Genomic DNA, 20162 nt, shown 5'->3' with positions numbered 1-20162 from the left:
CATGCACAGTGGCTATAGTGGAACAGCAAAAATTATATTTGCTGCCTCTAAATTCCTTAGGATGATATTTATTTAATAGACTTTCTAGGACCTAAGCTATGACTTTGAAAAAGTCTCCCCAGCTCTCAGGAGATACATTAATCTTTAACCTACCGCCTACTCTCACTTATGGTAGCAGGGTTTTATAGATAAATGAAAGTGTAAGGTCATGAAGGGGCTCTCTGTCAAGGTCAGTGTGTCATGAGCATAAAAGACAGGGAAGAACAGAGGAGGACAGAACCCACATACTCAAGTTCTGTTGGTTTTGAGCAACACATAGATGACTCAATGTGTACCTTCCCTTTTAAAACAATGCAACTAATATAAATTAAAGGATTCATTAAGGAAGACATTTCTTTCAAATATAAGAGAGGAAAATCTGTGTGATTTGAATATAAGCCAACACACACACACACACACACACACACACACACACACACACACTCCAGCCAGTTTATGAAAAGGTGTAGCTCAGTGTTGTATCTGAAAGGAAAAAGCAGAATGACTGTTATGTATGAAAATTAATGCCGGTGCCACACCCTGACTGATGTTAAGCCTTCTGTGAAGATGAAACGGACTGATACTTGAGCACCCTTGTAACTCTCCACACAAGCAGAAACAGTTCAGAATCTTTACATTTTATACCTGAAAGTAATTTTTTCCTACTTGGTTTCCCTCAGAAGGATTCTGAAGAATTATCTGCATATATGCTAAGAGTAGAAAGCGAAACTTCAAATTGAAAGAAAGCTACAATCCCAGATTCCTCTACAAAGTACTCAGGGGCTTTTGGTGTCAGCCTGCCTCTGCATAAACTCAGCCTTCTCCCTCCCAGCACACATACCTACTTCTTGAAAGCATCTTGCAATCTGCAAAAATGATGTTTAGGAGCCTCCAGAAGTAGGTCACCTCCTCTCCCTGTCTCCCCCTCCTTCTCTGAGCTCTGAGCTGCCTGCTGAGCTGAGATAATGTTTTAATTCCACTTTGAAGAGCAATAAAAAGAGAGGGAGACCTGTTTTGCAGTAGACCCCCTATCTCTCTTCTATTACCAGAGGATAACTCTCCACATTTCAAAAGAAACACAAAGTGAATACAAACAAAAATAGTGAAAGCCCTTAGTCTCAACCAGGAATTTCAGTTTTCAGTAATGCTTTAGTTTAAATAAAGGCTGTTACTAAAGACAAAACCAACAAAAACAACAAAAGATGTGTTCAGAGAAAATAGGCTCTAGCCATTCAAAAACCCTTAAGTTTATACCTTGCCATCATTTGTGTTTGTAATATTGGTGCTCAATTTCCAATAGCCATTAAGGGACTGCAAAGAAGAAACACAATGAGGCACTCTCTTGTCCCCCACCCCGCCCAGTCCATCTACAATTGAAAAATCACAGTAGAATTATCACAAGGATATCAGTGTATTCTGAAGCTGATTAGATTCATGCTACCCTAATAAAACACATGTACAGATTCACTACTTGGTGTTAAGTGAATGTTTCCAGTATTGTTGTTTTAAATCCAGGGACTATTGAGATGACTATCCACTGGAGAACAGATCTGCATACTGTCATACTTTTGCAAATGTATGTAGGAATGCTATTTCAGTGAAAATAAGTGCTGGCCACTTCAGTTATTCTCACAGAATGTGTGAAATGCAGGCAGATAGGGCTCTCCATATCGCTCATTGTCTTTCTCCGATGCAGAAAACACCCAGAGTGTTTTGTATTAGAGGTCACAATAGAGTGAAGGATGGTGCTATTGTTTGAATGTAAAGTGAAGGAAGGCTCTTGCATTCAAGCATTTGGGGTCCAGTACTAGGTGCTATTCTGAGTGATTCTTGATTTTTTTTAAGATGGGGACTAACTGGAGGGAGTAGATCATGGTGGTGGTGGCTTAGAGGGTTATATACTAGGCAGCTTCACATGGAGTTCTCCAGTTCCTGGACCATTAAACAACATCTGACATGTCCCAGCTCCAAACTGTCACTTCTGTGAACTCCACTGTGGCTTCCCCACTATGATGGACTTCACTCTCTCTAATGGCATGTCACAATCAGTCTCTCCTTCCTTATTTCTGTCACAAGACTGAGAAAACTAAGATGAGACTTGGACACCTAGTAATATTCAGTTTCATGATCTGGGCTGAGGTACATGAATGTGTGAAAAATGACCAGATATGATGTTTAAAGCTTTGAAAGACCCTATGCCATCAAGTTTTAAATATATATCCTTATCTACAATTAGGTATCACATACTCTGTCTGCATTCTGAGTGGTTTCTAAATATTAATGCTTTTACTTATTATAATTTCTAGAGGAGGAACCGAAAATCAGAGACACAATTCATTTCCCCAAGTGAATACATGTTGGATCTCAGTTTCTGACTCAGTCCTTTTACCACTCTACTCTCTTTCTGTCTTCCTGTCTGTCTCTGTTTGTCTTTGTCCCTCTTTGTCTGCCTGTCTCGGTCTGTCTCCATCTCTCTGTCTTTATCTGTGTGTCTCTCTATCTTTGTCTGTCTGTCTGTCTGTCTCTGTCTGCCTCTGTCTCTCTGTCTCTGTCTCTGTCTCTCTGTCTCTGTCTCTCTGTCTCTCTGTCTCTCTGTCTCTCTCTCTCTCTCTCTCTCTCTCTCTCTCTCTCTCTCTCTCTCTCTCTCTGTGTGTGTGTGTGTGTGTGTGTGTTTATGTGTGGCAAGATGCACAAATGTGGAGGCCAGGCATCAACCTTGAGTGTCCTTCCTCAGTCACTGTTGCTATCTACCTTGTGTTTTAGGATAAGTCTTCCACTAGCCTGGAGCTCACAGATTTGATGATGAGTCCCAGGGATATATCTGTCTCTTTTCATGTGTACCCTAGAGACCACTGTCCTCCATACCCTGCTGCATTTCTTCTCCCCCCTCTTTCCCTCCCTGACCTCTCTCCCTAGCAACTATCTCTCCCATTCAGCACCACTCAGAACTACCCTCCCTTCCAAAATTACTTCCAAATTAACCTGCTCAACATTTTAAAGTTGCTAATGGTTGCTAAGTGACAAGAACTTGTCTACTTAATGTTGTTCCAACAAGGCAAGCAATTTACAACTTAACAACAGTTAGCCAAAATTAGATGAGGGAGGTAAAGTTGGAAACTTCAGCCAGGAAACATTTGGAATAGCATAATGTCTTGCAGTATCTGGAGTAACATCTTAGGATTTCATATTATTACCCTCAATGTCTTATGTGAATGTAATTTTCTTCTGTCAGTTCAGTATTCTAGCAAGGTATGTTGTTGGATGATTTTGCTCATTAGGCAGAAGGGCAAATTGATGCCTAATTGGTTTGAATTCATTTATTAAATTCATCTGTAATAGAGCAACTATGCCGAACTAAATACCGTTCTGGGCTCTGTGGGAGTTATAGTTCTAGAAAGGATGGACCATGTGCTCTAATATCACAAAGCAGATGAAGATAATTTTATCCTATGGATATCATTCTGAAGCAAGTCATCAGAATGACAAGGAGAGAGCTTTGACTGGCAGGTAATTGGCAAGAGTTCTGTTCTGACCTGAGGAATTTGGGATAGGATTTTCTAGGCCAAGTGGCTTTCAACCTTCCTAATTCTGGAACCCTTTAATACAGTTCCTCATTTTGTAATGACCCCAACCATAAAATTATTCTTGTTGCTCCTTTATAACTGAAATTTTCCTATTGTTATGTAAATATCTAATATACAAGCCTTATTATGAACGGGTTGTTTGACTCCCAAAGAGATCAAGATCCACAAGTTGAGAACCTCTGTTCTAGGACTTTCATTCTTAATTAACAGCGCTTTTATATACTGGCTTCATATTAGATCACCTGCAAAACTCAAGAAATCTTCCTGTGCCTGGGACCGCCCCACCTAAAGGCTTTTAAATTAGTCACATTGCCTATGAATGCAAGGGGCAATTGAATGTGGCCCAATGAAAAATAGCACTTACTTCTGCTAGTGTCTAATAGTTAATGAAGTCATGAACAAAATTGATTCTAATTACTCACATAATTTTACTGAAGCTCTGGTGTAGGACTTTCTTTATGAACAAAGGAAGGTCCCTCTGCATAATGGGAGAAGATGGACTTGCCACATAAGTGGACAAAAACATTTCCCTTAAAATTTGAAAGATCACTTGAAACTTTTGGATTTATACTACTAATATTGTCTTTGTCACTATCTAATTAAGGAACACTGGAAGACAGAAGAAAACTGTAAAGGTCTGTTATATATTTTTATACAGAGTGTTACTAAATAAACTGCCACTTGCCGGTATCATCAGTAATGAAAGCATCTGAGATGGTGTCAAATGATGTTATTGTCCACTGTTTCTCCATAAGGCAGGAAGGACCATGTGTCAAGGAAGGTCTTGATTGTGAGACTGTAGACTAATTCTTCATTCATTGCTACACTGGGGAAGAAAATTAAAGATCAGAAGAAAAGAAGAATGCAGCAATGAAAGGAAGAAAAAAAACAAAGCGAAGTGGGAGGTGTAGAAAGGGAGAGGAGGTGGCTTCTGTGGTCCAAAACAACCAAGCCATGCAGAAATCAGAGAACAAAACAAGGGCACATACAGGATACCAAGCCCTTGCTTCAAGGCATTTCCTAAGTTGGTTGTTTTCCTACTTGCTGGCTGGCAACTGGATACCTCCAGCATGCAGCCATCAAAGATGCTGCTCATTTGTTTCCCTCTGGCTTCTGTTCATCCACCTCCAGCCCTGTAGTGATGTCCTCCCCCAAACAGCCGGCTAGAGCAGAGGCCATGCTTTTACTTTTGCTACATCTCATTAAGAGGGACCACTTTAAATCATTTTCATGATAACTAACACGTAATAAAAATATACTTAGGATCAGCTGTATGAGAGACTTGAAGAACTATATAAAATAGTTACATTATTTTTGTAGAAGTAGTTAATAAAGTAAAGGGCTAATCTTAAGAATCTGGTATAACAACCTTGATCTGTATTTGTGCTTGGTGAGGGTATTTGTCATACATAAGAGGATCTTCATAGTAAATAATAACTACCTTCAGCCTCACAGCAAAATATTTTATGGCCTTCTAGGAAAAGTTAACTTAAATTACTAAATGGGTTTAAGAAATAGAATAGAGGGCTTAAAAGTGAGGGCAGAGAAACAAATTGTAACATTATAATTGAAGTGTATATAATTGTATTTAGTGCAAATGAAGTATTAGATTTTTCTTTTGCCTTAAGTATACTTTCATGATAATGGCACCCATACATTCAATACCTGTGTTCAAGAGGTATGAAATCTGTTAGAAAAACTCATGAGACAGTTTTTGTGGAGTCCAGTTCACATCAGTTTTGTCTCTAGAAGATAAGAAAAAGAATCAAATTCAACCAATACCTGTCAGTAGCCTCTGTTGTTCCATGAAATCCACAGCATCTAGAGATGGCACTCTTGTTTCTAGTCAGATGACTGCTTCTATTTCTTTAGCTGTTATGGGATTATTTAGATGGTTTACCTGGTCCTCGTTTGACTTTAGTATCTGGTATCTGTCATCCATTTCCTCCAGATTTTCTAGTTTTTTTTTTTTTTTTTTTTTTTTTTTTTTTTTTTTTGAGTATAGGATCTGATGATTTCTTGAATTTCCTCAGTTTCAGTTGTTATGTTTCCACTTTCATTTCTGATTTTGTTAATTTGGATACTCTCTCTTTGCCCTCTAGTTAGTCTGGCTAAGGCTTTATAAATCTTGTTAATTTTCTCAAAGAACCAGCCCTTGGTATTGTTGATTCTTGGAATGGTTCTTTTTGTTTCTATTTGGTCAATTTTTGCTCTGAGTTTGATTATTTCTTGCTGTCTACTCCTCTTGAGTGTATCTCCTTCCTTTTGTTCTAGAGCTTTCAACTATTCTGTCAAGTTGCTAGTGTATGCTCTCTCCAGTTTCTTTGTGGAAGCACTTAGAGCTATGAGTTTTCCTCTCAGTACTGCTTTCATTGCATCCCATAACTTTGGGTATGTTATGTTTTTGTTTTCATTAAATTCTAGAAAATTCTTAATTTCTTTCTTCATTTCTTCTTTGACCATGCTATCGTTTAATAGGGCATTGTTTAGTTTCCACGTGTATATGGGCTTTTTGTTGTCTTTGTTGTTATTAAAGACCAGCCATAGACCATGTTGATCTGATAGGATGCATGGGAGTATTTCAATCTTCTTATATCTATTGAGGATTGTTTTGTGACTGATTACATGGTCAATTTTGGAGAAGGTGCCATGAGGTGCTGAGAAGAAGGTGTATTCTTTTGTTTTAGGATGATGTGTTCTGTAGATATCTATTAATTCCAATTGGTTCATAACCTATGCTAGTTTTACTATGTCCTTGTTAAGTTTCTGTCTCCATGGTCTGTCCATTGGTGAGAGTGGGGTGTTGAGGATTCCCACTATTATTGTGTGGGGTGTAATGTATTTTTTGAACTTTAGTAGGGTTTCTTTTATTAATATGGGTGCTATTGTATTTGGAGCATATATGTTAAGGATTGAGAGTTCCTCCCGACCAATTTTCCCTGTAATGAGTAAAAAGTGTCCTTCCTTATCTTTTTTGATAACTTTTGGTTGGAAATCTACTTTATTTGATATTAGAATGGCCACTCCAGCTTGCTTCTTGGGTCTGTTTGCTTGGAAGGTTTTCCCCAACCTTTTACTCTGAGATAGTGTCTGTCTTTGTCTTTGATATGAGTTTCCTGTATGCAGCTAAATGCTGGGTTTTGTTTATGTATCCATTTGGATAGCCTATATCTTTTTATTGGGGAATTGAGTCCATTTATGTTAACAGATGTTAAGGAATAGTGGTTGCTGTTTCCTGCTATTTTTGCTTTTGGAGGTAGAATTATGTCTGTGTGTCTTTCTTCTTTTGGTTTTCTTGCTTAGGTATTTTCTTGTTTTTACTAGGATGTAGTTTCCCTCCTTGTATTGGGTTTTCCACCTCTAATTCATTATAGTGCTGGATTTGTGGTCAGATATTGTGTAAATTTAGTATTGTCCTGGAATATCTTGGTCTCTCCATCTATAGTGATTGAGAGTTTTGCTGGGTACAAGACCTTGGGCTGACACTTGTGTTCTCTTAGGGTCTGCATGATGTCTGTCCAGGGTTCTTCTAGCTTTCATAGTCTCTTTTGAGAAATCGGGTATGATTGTTTGGTCTGCTTTTATATGTAACATGACCTTTCCCCCTTACTGCTTTTAGCATTCTTTCTTTGCTTTGGGCACTTGGCGTTTTGACTATCATGTGTCGGGAGAAATTTCTTTTCTGGTCCACTCTACTTGGAGTTCTATAGGATTCTTTTATGATCATGGTCATCTCATTCTTAAGGGTGGGGAAGTTTTCTTCTATGATTTTGTTGAAGATAGTTACTGTGCCTCTTAGCTGATATTCTTTGCCCTCTTCTATTCCTATTATCCTTAGGTTTGGTCTTATTGTGTCCTTGATCTCCTGGACATTTTGGGTTAGGAGCTTTATGGTTTTTGCGTCTTCTCTGACTGTTTTGCCTATGTTTTCAATGTTGTCTTCGGTCCCCGAGATTCTCTTTTCCATCTTTTGTAGTCTGTTGGAAATGCTTGCATCTGTGACTCCTGATTTCTTTTTTAGGTTTTCTACCTCTAGGGTTGTCTCTTTTAGTGTTTTCTTTATTGTTTCCATTACCATTTTAAATTCCTTCTTCCATTCCTTTATCTCTTTGGTTCTGTTTTCCTCTAGTTCTTTGAGTTCTTTAAGTGTTGTTCTTGTTTCCTCTTTAACAGCTTCTATTTCTTTATGCTTTTCCTCCCATTCTTGTTTAAGGATCTCTATCATCATCTTGAGGTATGATTTCGGATGTGAGCCTTCTTTTTCTGGAATGTTTGGCATTCAGCTGTTTGCTGTGATGGGAGAGCAGGGTTCTGGTGTTGCCAAGTTGTCTTGGTTTCCCTGGGGTACGTTCTTTAGCTTTCCTCTTGCCATCTTTTTACCTGTGATTATATGTGGCCTTGTTGTCAGTGATTGGTTCTCATCTCTCCGATGTACCTGGCCTGTGTCCCTGGATCTCCACTGTTCCTGGTGGCAGATGGCCTGAGTGCCTGTTATGCACGCACAGTATGCCAGGTAGAAACAGAAACCCTAAGGCAGGGTTCCTGCTCCCCTTAACCAATTCGGGGGGCACTTTCTTTGTGCTCAGGACAGACCTCTCTGCTCCCCAGCTACTTGGAGCGCCGTCTCACCAGGCCTGTGTCCCTGGATCTCTGCTGTTCCTCCTGACCTCTATGTTCTTGATTAATTCCCATAAAGACACTTTGACAAAGCTATTCATCAAAACCCCTTGTTTTACAAATAACCACCCAAGGTTGGTGATTTGTTCATAATGGTAGTGCTAATAAACAATGAAGCCAGGACTCAACTCTGTATGCTCCTGAATGTAGTTGTTTCTGAACTTCGTCCTCCATTCAAGCATAGACAATACTCAAGGCAAAGGAATCAACACATCCAGAAAGGACCGATTTTCATTACTGAGAAAGGCAAAAGGAACTGTATAACTACTTTCACAAGAGGCTGAGACATTGATATTTTCTATCATGACTTGGTTTTTCTGTGAGCCAGAGATGATTTGTAGATAGTTGGTACAGACTGCGGTACCACTAAGGGAGGCTTAGAAGCTGCTCTCTTACTTCTTCATTCTGTCCCCGAACCCTTGGCCCCTGCATTTTGGACCTACACATATATGCCTGTCTCTCTTTGCCTCAGGTGCCTCACTGTTCCCTGCTAAGTCATCACTATGTTTGCATTTTTGTACATCCATACAACAGAGGGTTTGAAGGTCCCAATGTCTGCTCAAGCAAAGGTGGTTATGTGTACACTTCTGGAGAAAAAGATGGCTTCTACTTAAACAACAGCAACAACAACAAAAATAACAAACCAAAAAAACCTGTTTCTGGATAAAGCCTCAGCTGATGGGTAGCCAGTTGCTCTAGTAGTTAATGCTAACCTACATAGCATGATTAATAGTATTAGATAAAAATCAAATGCCATTCAAAAGGAAAGTGAAAGGGTATGCGATAATGTTTTAGAGGGAAAAGTCTACAGGTTGGAAGCAAAATAGAAAGCATTGAAGGAATATACATATACATACGTGTGTGTGTGTGTGTGTGTGTGTGTGTGTGTGTGTGTGTGTGTGTGTGTGTGTGTGTTGAGTAGCAGACTTGAGGATGGGAGCTACTTCCTGAATTGGAGAGCCAAACAGTACTCACGACTACTTGCCACAACATGAGTTTTCAGCTGTGAGTTTTCAGAAGGTACATGAAATTCAGCTGAAGAGAAACAAGCCAGATGGTCATTTGGTACAGTGCAACCCCTGGGTCCTTCATTCTGTACATAAAAAGCTGGCAGTTTGGGGCCTTTAATATTTCCTTCCTTTCAACATCACTTAATATGCCAACAGAATCTGCCAGCTCCCTGTCCTGGCCCAGGGCAGATACAATACTGATGCCCATAAAATTCCCACAGCATGACTTGATTTTCAAATTTCGATCTTGCATGTTTTATGGACAAAATATAGAAAGATAATACAGCTGTTGTTTTAAAGAGAAATGTTAAGTAATTATTTCAGCTGAAAGGGGGTGGTGCTTAATTAATACAAGCACTCACTACTTTAATTATTCACTTTGCCCTAACCTTTCCTGTTCAGGAGCCCTTAGCTCAGGCACTCCCTCCAGACAATGCATCCCTCTTCCTTCTATTCTCAAGTATATCCACAGCTCCTCATGGATTCTTCCTTGTCCTCCAGCTTTAACACCAAGGCCTCCTCTGACCAGAATTTCTTTGATTACCCATTTTCCTGTTACCCACCATACTCCAGGCCCCACAAGTAGAAGGCAAAAGACTATTCCCTAGTAGCTCCTCACAAAAGACTTGCATTGATGGACCACTCACAGCAAGGGCTCAAGGTTAACCTGCTCTCTTGTCTCCAACCTATTTGACCCCTGCCATTCAGTCCTTGTAATCCTATGGAATCCTAACAATTTCTCGGCAACCTAGAAGTAACTTAATCTTGGTGAACATAAGCCCTGATCACAAGCTTCTGCCACTCACACCTTTGTGTTTCTGAGTTTTTCCATGTTCTACTTGGAGATTATAATTGTATCTACATTTAAATGTTGTATTTAGCCTCAAATACTTTAATACAAGTTTTGATCTTTGAATTGCAGTCTGATGAACAAATGCCGTGTATTTTTTAATGAAGTGCTGTAGGGAACAGGACCTACAGGAGCCTCGAGCTCAGTATTTCAGAGCTGAAGCCACTCATGTGACAGCCAGATTTGTGTGTTTCTGCCATGGACACAAGCATCCCGGACGCTACACCTAAACTTCTCCTCGAGTGTATTTCCTGTAATTATGGAGAGCTGACTCATCAGGTGGATCCCCAGAGGCACCTCTATTTCCTTGTCAGATTCTCATTTTAGAGAACAACAGCTTATGCCATTAGCAGGATTAATTAATTTCATCAATAGATGAGAATGCTGAAGAGAAGAGACATCCCCAGGGCCAGAGGATGCCTCAACAAAGAGGCCTGGGATAGGGCCCTAGAAGCATTTCATAATTTAGCACTGCATTTAAAGATTGAGCTGTTTCACTGGCAGATTTCCTAGCCTAGCTTCCAATATAAATTTTAATTGCATTTTTCTTAGGAGGTGTCCCTTTTCAGTGTTTTACTTGCAAAACCAACCCTGTGGGTACATTGGATCACTCTAAGCCAATTAGGGATTTGCTAATTTATCTCAGGAAACTGTTCCTCAAATAATTAAGGTAAACCTCTCTGCCACCATGTGGGACCTACATGGTAGGAAGTTGTACTGGCTGATTTTGTGTCAACTTGACACAAGCAGGAGTTATCACAGAGAAAGGAGCCTCATTTGAGGAAATGCCTCCATGAGATCCAGCTGTAAGGCATTTTCTCAACTAGTGATCAAGGAGGGAGGGTCCAGCCCATTGTGGGTGGTGCCTTCCCTGGGCTGGTAGACCTGGGTTCTTTAAGAAAGCAGGCTGAGCAAGCCAGGGGAAGCAAACCAGTAAGTGACATCTCTCCATGGCCTCTGTATCAGCTCCTGCTTCCGGACCTGCTTGAGTTCCAGTCCTTACTTCCTCTGGTGATGAACAGCAATGTGGAACTGTAAGCTGAATAAACCCTTTTCTCCCCAACTTGCTTCTTGGTCATGATGTTTTGTGCAGGAATAGAAACACTGACTAAGGCAGAAGGCATTAGGATAACTTGTAGACTGGTAGCTGCCTACCTGCTGAAGGCAGAGTAATGTCAATAATCTTTCTGAATAATTAACATATATGAGCCGAGAAGAGGAAGAATTGCTGGCACATGCAAGGGACATTTTAGGGACTAGCAGATAATGAGCCACGGTAGTAGATGTGTAGTCTTGATTTTTGTTAGAAGATTCTGTAGCATATAAGACAAAACCATTGGTAAGTATTATGAGTAACAGAATGTAATGGAAACAAATCTAACTGTTGATGGTCCCCATGCCCTTCCAGTCCTCCCTTCTCTTTCTATGGTTGCTTGAACCTAAGGGCCATCATCTGCTAAGCCCCACCTTTCAGAAGACAAGAGTGGTGCTGAGAATCACTTATATTTCAACTAGTTTAGACAAGTATTCCTTAGATAGGTTATTATGTAATGCAACATAATTTGTAGATGAAAATCTAAATGTGGAATTAAAGCTGCTTAGTAAAGTTGAAAGAGGAAGAAGTAAAAAAAAATATTGATAATTAGTAACATTTTGTAATGAGAGAAGAGCTGAACACATCATTTATAAAACATTTAGAGGATATAAAATCCACCAAGAAAGCCTTGAAAGGTTCATCAGAGATGGAAGGAAAGAAACACTTAGGATAGAATGAAGACATAGAAGCTGGAAGCATGAAAAGCCAGAGCACAAAAGAGGATGCTGCAGAGCATTGGCATGCACACACTGGGCTCGAAAATCACTGGAAAGCATGGAGCCGAACTAGGCATGATGACATATGGCAGAAATCGTGGTACTTAGGTTGCAGGGCCAGGAGGATTGCAAGTTCTAGTCCAGCCTGGGCTATATAGTGAGATGGGTATGTGGATATGTATACACACATACTAATACTAGCTTTTGACCTAAGAATCTAAGCGGTGTGTGTGTGTGTGTGTGTGTTGTGGAAGCTTGTAAAGATGGTTTCTTTAATATTTTTTAAAATCTTTTTGTTTATTGGACAATTTATGTATTTACATTTCAAAAGTTATCCCTTTCCCAGTCCTCCCTTTTTTTTTGTTCCCCCTCTCCTATTCTCCTCCCCCTGATTCTATGCAGATGCTCTCCCTCCCACCCACCTACTCCTACCTCAACACCCTGGCATTCCCCTACACTGGGAAAATGAACCTTCACAGGACCAAGGTCTTCTCCAACCAGACCCACCAGAGCTCCCAGTGTCTAAACCACCAACCAAGGAGTACACAAGGAGGAACCCATGGCTCCAGCCACATATGTAACAGAGGATGGCCTTATCAGACATCAAGGAGAGGAGAGGCCCTTTGTCTGGTGAAGGTTCAATACCCAAGTGTAGGGGAATGCCAGGGCAGGGAGGTGGGAGGGAGTGGATGGGTGGGGGAACACAAGGGGACAAGGGGAGGGGGGCTGAGAGAGGAAGATTCCAGGGCAGAATCTGGGAAAGGGAATATATAACATTTGAAATGTATGTAAAGAAAATAATGCAATAAAAATTCAAAATGTTGAATTTAGAAGGCATTAACTAAATCTCATTGGTTAATGGTACATTAAAATTTTACCCAGAGATGTTAGTTTATGCCCTGCTGTGAAGGGAAGCTAACATATAGACTAGAAGATAAACCAACTTCCATATTTACTACTTGTTTCTATAAGACCTACCTCTCTTACCACTTTAAAAAGTATTTTTGTGTATATGAATGTTTGCTTACCTGTACATATATACACCACATGTATGGTGTCTATGGGGCTACAGGTGCCTGTGAGCCACCCTTCAGTTACTGTGAACTGAATTCCAATCCTCATGCTCTTGTCTGCTGACACATCTGCCATTTCCGACCATGTTTTTTTAGCAGGATGAGTCAATCTAGTACTTGTAATGAAAGAAATTCTACTTGGCAAAAAAAAAAAGAAAAAAAAAAAAAAAACCAAAACAAAAAGCCTAAAAATTATTCTAAAGGACAGGAAAAAGAAATATTCAGAATAAATATAAGAATTCATAATCTAGAAATAGAATATTTAACAAAAATATTATAGGATGAAATTAAATGAGAATGCTAAATAAAAATGGTAGAGAATAACTGGAGTACTGGTATCTTTTACACATGTTAGATAGAAGCATTTTGTAGTCTCAGCTAATCTAAAATACAAAAAAGCCTTGACCTACTTTAATACAGTTTATTTCTTTATCTACTTAATAGTTTCTATTTATTCTTAAGCCTTACTGATAGCATCATGTTCTTTGTTTCTTTTGTATTAATGATAAAATATAATTACATCATTTCCCCCTGCCTTTCTTTCCAACCTCTCCCATTCACTTCACATTTCCTATAGAATTCATGGCATCTTATTCTTTAATATGCAAATAAATATATAAATGTAACCTGCTGAGTCTGCTTAGTGTTGTTTGTATATTTTTAGGTCCAAATACTTGGCATGAAAAACCATTTATATTTAGAGTTCTCATCTCTGTGGAAAAATATTTCTGCCTTGCTCAGCAGTTTTTAATTGCCTTTAGCTCTTCATGAAGGGGTGGAGCCCTGAGTGATTTCTCCCATCTGAGTTGGCATGCCAATTGGTATTATTATTGCCTGGATCTTGTATAGGCATCCATATTATTGAAATTTTATGAGCCGAGCTTCCCTTTCACATCAAGAAGAAGCAATCTCTCAGCAGATGTTTTGGTCTTCTCATTCTTACACTCTTCCAGAGTTTAGAAGTAAGGGGTGTGCTCCAGATATATCAGTTGGTGCTAAGCACTCCAGATTCAGTTGTGACCTGTATTTTGGCTAGTTGTTAGGAGCCACAAGTGACTAGGTATATTTTTCAGGACCAGTCATGATTTCCTTCTAGTTCAGCACGTCTTATCTCCATTTGGACAGCTGTTGGTTACTGCCAAGATATAAATACCCCTATTTCATCCTCGGAAACATCTTTCCATGCTGATCTCACCATAGGCATTACAGCTGGGTAGGGCTATTAAATACTTTCTCTTCCAATACAGAGGGAACAATGTTGGGTCACATCCAGCTTCATTCCTCTGAGCCCTGTTGTGTTCAAAGTGTGTGGTGTCTTCAGCAATGGCCACTTACCTTCAGTTTCTAGGAGGCAAGTAAGGGCAACAACCATAACCTATTTTCTTTTGAGGAGTCTCTAAGTCCCCTGAACAGCAATTTGAAAAGGGTTTCTCATGCCTATTACTAGGTATGTCTATGGCTTTAGAGAAGAACATTATCACCTCAAATAACATAATTTCACTTCAACTATATACCTATATGCATACATATCATTTTAACCACACAGTTCTAAAACTCATTTTGCAATGCACAGCTGTGAGAAGGTACTACTTCTCCATGCTTCACTGTGTCCCAGAGTTGTGCTAATGTGTTGAACACACCATACCCATTCACACTGAGGAACTGCTTCTACACACATTTTCCATTGTCTGAGTGTAAAAGGGAAAAGGAAGGTTTAAGAAGCAGGCTGAGCTTGCTTCTCCATGCTTTCCTGATAGTAACGATTAAAACGTGGTGATCAGCCATGTGTTCCTTGTGTGGTCCAGATAGCTGAGCTCTGGAAGGTCTTCCCAGAGATGAATAATAACAGAATAATGTCATTAAATTCCCTCTCCTGTGCCAAAGCTTGAAGTCAGCTGAGCTCTAACACAGGATGCTGGTCCAAAAACAACCACGAGGACAGTTTTCCTGAGAAAAGAGGTGATTCTAGTGATTTTTAATATGAAATTTGTGGTTATGACAACACTTGGCATAAAAAAAAAACTGGTTTAAAAGAAAAGTCACCAGAATACCCCAGAAACAGGGTGAAAACATAGCTATCACTTTTCCCCAAGTCTCATCAAGACAATGAACAGGCTGCTACGTATCAGATCACTCTCAGCTCTCATGAGTGTCCCCTGCTAATTTGTGTGTAGTCACTGAATACATAACTGTCTTGCCAACTGAGGTTTTCCATCCCCACCAATTCATCTTGAACACCACTCAAGGATGTCAGAAGACAGAACCACACCCTCAGCCAATGTTTCTAAGGACAATGGAAAATGGTTCACCTGCTTTAGGGAAAATTCTGTGGCTTCTAGGTCTTCACATGGAGCTTAAGAAATGCAACTGGGTGAAGGGGTTATATGTGTGGTGTGTGTGTGTGTGTGTGTTCTAAAAATGTGTTTAAGGCAAACTAGTAGCTGTTATTTACATTAAAGAACTGGCATCCTCCATTGTTTATTCACTATTTCATTTACCTCTTTTACTGAACTTACAATCCATTGATGTCATGCGGTTGGTTTAAAAACCTTGGAGGCTAAACCTGTATGTACATCGGCAAGGTACTCTTTCAAAGCAATCACCCCCCTCTCCCTCCCTCTCACCCCCAGGAAAGTGATCTCCGCTTCATTTTGTTGCCTGTGTGAATCATGTTGCTGAGATAAAAGCCAGAGGTCTTTGGCTTTATCTGAAAGCACTAGGAGGGAGGAAAGGGTGTAAATTTGCAGATACAGGGCTTTTGTTCCTTTGGCAAGTAGGTCACACATACTCCTTTTCCTAGGCTTTGAAACTTTATGGAACGGTAGCATATGGTCATCTAGTAGTCATGAACTCATGTCTGAATGAACAACATTGCATTCAGACCCTTATAAAAATTATTCTTTGATGATTTCAGACATGTATACAATATGTCTTTGTCATATTTAACCCAAATCCCCCCTCACTTGTCCCAGATTCCCTTTGCCACCTTCATCTGTTGATACCCCCTCTTTCTCCCGTTTTCCTGTTCATAACCAACAGGCCCCATTTATTGCTGCCTTATGCCCATGAATGTGGGGCCATACCCTACCAATAGCCATGTACTCAAAGAAAAATGACTCCCTCCAACACACAGCAGCCATCTGTTGCCAATACTTCTTCTGCTTGTGTTAGAACTGTCTCTCACCCATCGTGGAGTGTTGGCTGCTTTGACCTTTTGCATGTAACCTAGCTGCTGTGCGCTCAGAAGTGCACCGACCATGTGATATGCAAAAGACAGTATTTCACAGTACTCTTCCCATTCTCTGGCTCTTTCTGTCCCCTTGTCTGCTGTGTTCCCTGAGCCTTTGAGGTGGTGGTGGATGTAAATGTTCTGTTTAGGACTGAGCACTCAGCAGTATTCAGTCTCTACACTGCTTGTTGCTCACTGCAAAAACAAGCTTCTCTGAACCAGCTGGGAACAGTATTAATCTCTGAGTATAGTATTTAGAAGGCAGTTTAACAGTATGGATATTTAGCAACATAACAGGAACAGATTCTTTTTTGGGCCCTATATATACAGAGCCATGAGCTTTAGACAAAGTTTATTATATTAGGCATGGATTTCCACTTGTGAAGCACGCCCAAAATCAAATCAGAAGGCAGTTGGTTTTCCCCATAACTGCAATACCATTATTATACCAATAGGCACATTTTAAATGACAAATTAATATTGTACCATGCAGGTGTACCATTGGATAAGTTTATGATCAGTTTTCTTCTCCAACAGCCCACATATTGTGTGGTACCATGAAAGGCTATTCATCAGGAAGAAAAGCTTCTAGGTTAGTTCCAACTTAATTTTTCTGTATCTTGCAAACCCAATTATCTTCAAAAATAGGGTCCCACCACCTGATTATGGTGAGCAACCAAGGACAATAGCAATAGCCTGTGCTGTTCTGAGGATCTTTGGGGCCTCCCTGACCTAGGGAAGTATCCCATGTTTGGCAATGATATTTCATTTAATAAGCCATGACTTTGGGTAGAAGGATTGTCCACTATGCAGGGTATCTCTGTCTAAACTCCCTTATTTAAAGAGTTGGATGTTTTTAAAGGTATTTTTTTTAGCTTCCAAAGCAATAGGTCTCCATAAGGCTTTTGTATGTATGTATGTATGTATGTATGTATGTATGTATGTATGTACATATGTACATACTTTTTGGTTTCAGTTAACTAACCATCTCCCCCCTTCCTCTTCCCATTCCAAGACCAATTCTTGATTAAGCCATTAACTTTCAGTATCCCCCACCTCTCTACTTTCATTTTTAGTGTTTTCTACTACCCCATCAAAGCTGTGAGAGCTTTTTTTGTTGTTATGAGTGTTATAAATGCAAATAAGATTCTGCTTACACTCTAAACAGAACATATTTAAATATGGAACTATTCTTGGAATCACACATATTATTAGAGATAGCTATTTTTGTCAGAATTCTTGTTGCCTGATGACCCAGATACATAAGAACTCATCTGGATGAGTGAAAAAACAAGATAATAAATAATGTCACCCAGGTTCAGTATGTATAGGACAGGGGTGTGGGGATGGAGTGTATTTGTAGGCAATTCATTATGTGTAACCACCTTACTTTCGAAGAAACAGACACACTAAGTAACTGTGCTTTCAGCCTTGTCCTTTAGAATATCCCCAGCATCCATTCTTTCCTTCCACATTAATTAAACAACATGGCAGTCTAGCATCAGAGTATTACTGATGTGGTGCCAAATGCACACTGGGTCCTTTGCTGTTTAGACGCTTAAAATCTGATGAGGGAGGAAAAGTAATTAACAATCTAATTAAATCCATCCAGAAAGTATTACAATGAAAATATGTTCAAAAGCCTAAAAGTAATGTGAGCCCAAGGAAGAGACAAACTGCCTGGAGCATTGGGGAAGTCCTCACAGGAAAGGCAGTTTTTACTCTGAGTGACACTGTTGGGTGGAAGACTGTTATGCGACAAAACTTTTTCTGAGGAGATGCAACACCCTAGTCCACCAACCCCAGATAGAGAAACCATGACAGACCAAAGTATACATACCACCAAATTGGTGAACCAGGGAGTCATTGGCTAAATACTTGGGGCCTCTCTAGATACCTCATTAGCATAAAGAACTCTCGGTTTTCATTCTATGTGACTAGTTGTTATGATCTTCTTAGTGGGGTGTCCTGGTTATGTGTTTCAGAACAGGAAGTCTGGGCAGGAGCTGATTCTAATGCCTACTGTTCTCAATTATGAGATTTACTAGGGTTTGAAAATGTTTCCATCTTACCAGTTCTTCTGTCTGGTGGCACAAGTCCACTTGCCCCATATCATCCATCAAAGCTTCAAAGACAAACTCTACTGTACTCTCATCTTAAGTTAGGGTTTTACTGCTGTGAACAGACACGATGACCAAGGCAATTCTTATAAAGGACATTTAATTGGGTCTGGCTTACAGGTTTAGAAGTTCAGTTCAATATCAAGGCAGGATGGCAGCATCTAGTCAGACATGGTGCAGGCAGAGCTGAGAGTTCTTCATCTGAAGGTTGTTAGTGGAATATTGGCTACAAGGGTCTTAAAGCCCACACCCACAGTGACACATCTACTCCAACAAGGCCACACACCTACTTCGGCAGGGCCACACCCTCTAATAAGACCACTCCTTGTACTGAGGATATGTGAACCATCACAACTCTGAAGTTCAATTTACCATATCTATGTTTCAGCTATATACCACCCCTTTAGAGATATGTGGGCAAAAGAAAAGAAGACACCCTTCATTCTGATGGCAAGGAAACACAATTATATTGGCAGCTAACCATTTGTGTTCAAGTATCTAAGTTTATAGAATAGGAATTATAAAGTCCCCCTTGTAGGACAAGAAGTTGAGAAAACTGATCTGTAAAAATAGCCTTAGCTTGCTACTATAATTGGTATGATAATGAATATATTTCTGGAAGGTGCTATGCCTGTAAAATGTATCTTTAAAAGTGTATATTTTAATCTACCCAGATCTTAGAACTCTGATTCTATTCACATCCCATGATGAGAAAATAAGGCTGAAAAATGCTAAGTATCTTACTCCAAGGACACCTGGGATTAGAAGTCTCACTGCTTTCTAAGCCTATGTGTTTTCTCTGCTCATATCTGCTCATGCTCTCATGGATTGAATGAATATGCAGCTATGTTGGCTTTAATTTCTGTTCAGGGGCTATGGAATTCTCACTATCAGGTTTTATAGCTTGAGAGCCAGATGAAGTACTCTCCTGGGGTATCCTCAGACTGGGCTACTCTTATCACTGAACAGAATTTTTTTGATCTGTGACCCATTTTTTTTCTACCCAACACAACACTTTCAATGACTATATTAAAATGTAACCTGAGGAGTGTGACCACTCAAATTGCTCTCAGGTACTAATTACTAAATTTTTGTATTAAAGTGAAAAGAAATAATAAATTCCCAAGAGAAGACACAGACCAATTAGCTGTAAGTGTTATAGCTCTGAAGGGAAGGGCTTTCACAATGGAAGTGTTGCAGCTCTCAAGAGAAAAGTATCCAGGCAGTCTGCAGCCAAGGAATACCACAAAGTCATCCTTCACAAAAAAACAAACAAACAAAAACATATCTATTGAGAAGGCAAAAGAGAGTGGCTGCCTCTCCTCAGCCAAGAATCAGCAAAGAACTGAGCACAAGGCAGGCTTTATATAGCATTTCTTGCGAGTAGAGTTTTCCAGAGTGGGCACTAGTGGGATTTCAAGTCCTTAGTTTAGGGATTGGTGGATTTTCAAGCTTAGATATTGCTAGACTTTTTAAAACCCAGAAGTGAGCTCAGGCTTTTACCCTACACCTTTTCAACCTTCCTAATTTTCAACCTTCCTAATGTTGCAGGCTTCCAATACAGCTTCTCCTGTTGTTAATATATACTCCACCATAAAATTATTTTCATTGATACTCCATAACTCTAATTCTGCTAGTGTTATGAATAATAATTATTGGTTCTCCTATGATGTTAGGTGACCCCTGTAAAAGGGTCCATTAATCTCCATAGGGATCAAGATACAAGGCTGAGAACCACTGCCCTAACTACTACTTGCTGATAGATTGA

General features: G+C 39.7%; 1 protein-coding gene across 21 annotated transcripts in view; it reads left to right on the top strand.

Moving 5' to 3' along the window:
• TRPM3 (transient receptor potential cation channel subfamily M member 3) overlaps window positions 1-20162 on the top strand; it is a gene marked incomplete at both ends in the record, with an annotated part of 816961 nt that overhangs the window by 460355 nt on the left and 336444 nt on the right. The gene's annotated exons all lie outside the window — the stretch shown is intronic.

The sequence above is a fragment of the Micromys minutus genome (genome assembly GCF_963924665.1).
Source record: "Micromys minutus genome assembly, chromosome: 2".
NCBI classification, from domain to species: Eukaryota; Metazoa; Chordata; class Mammalia; order Rodentia; family Muridae; genus Micromys; species Micromys minutus.
The sequence above is the reverse complement of the archived record's forward strand: the minus strand, read 5'-3'. Positions and strand labels throughout refer to the sequence as shown.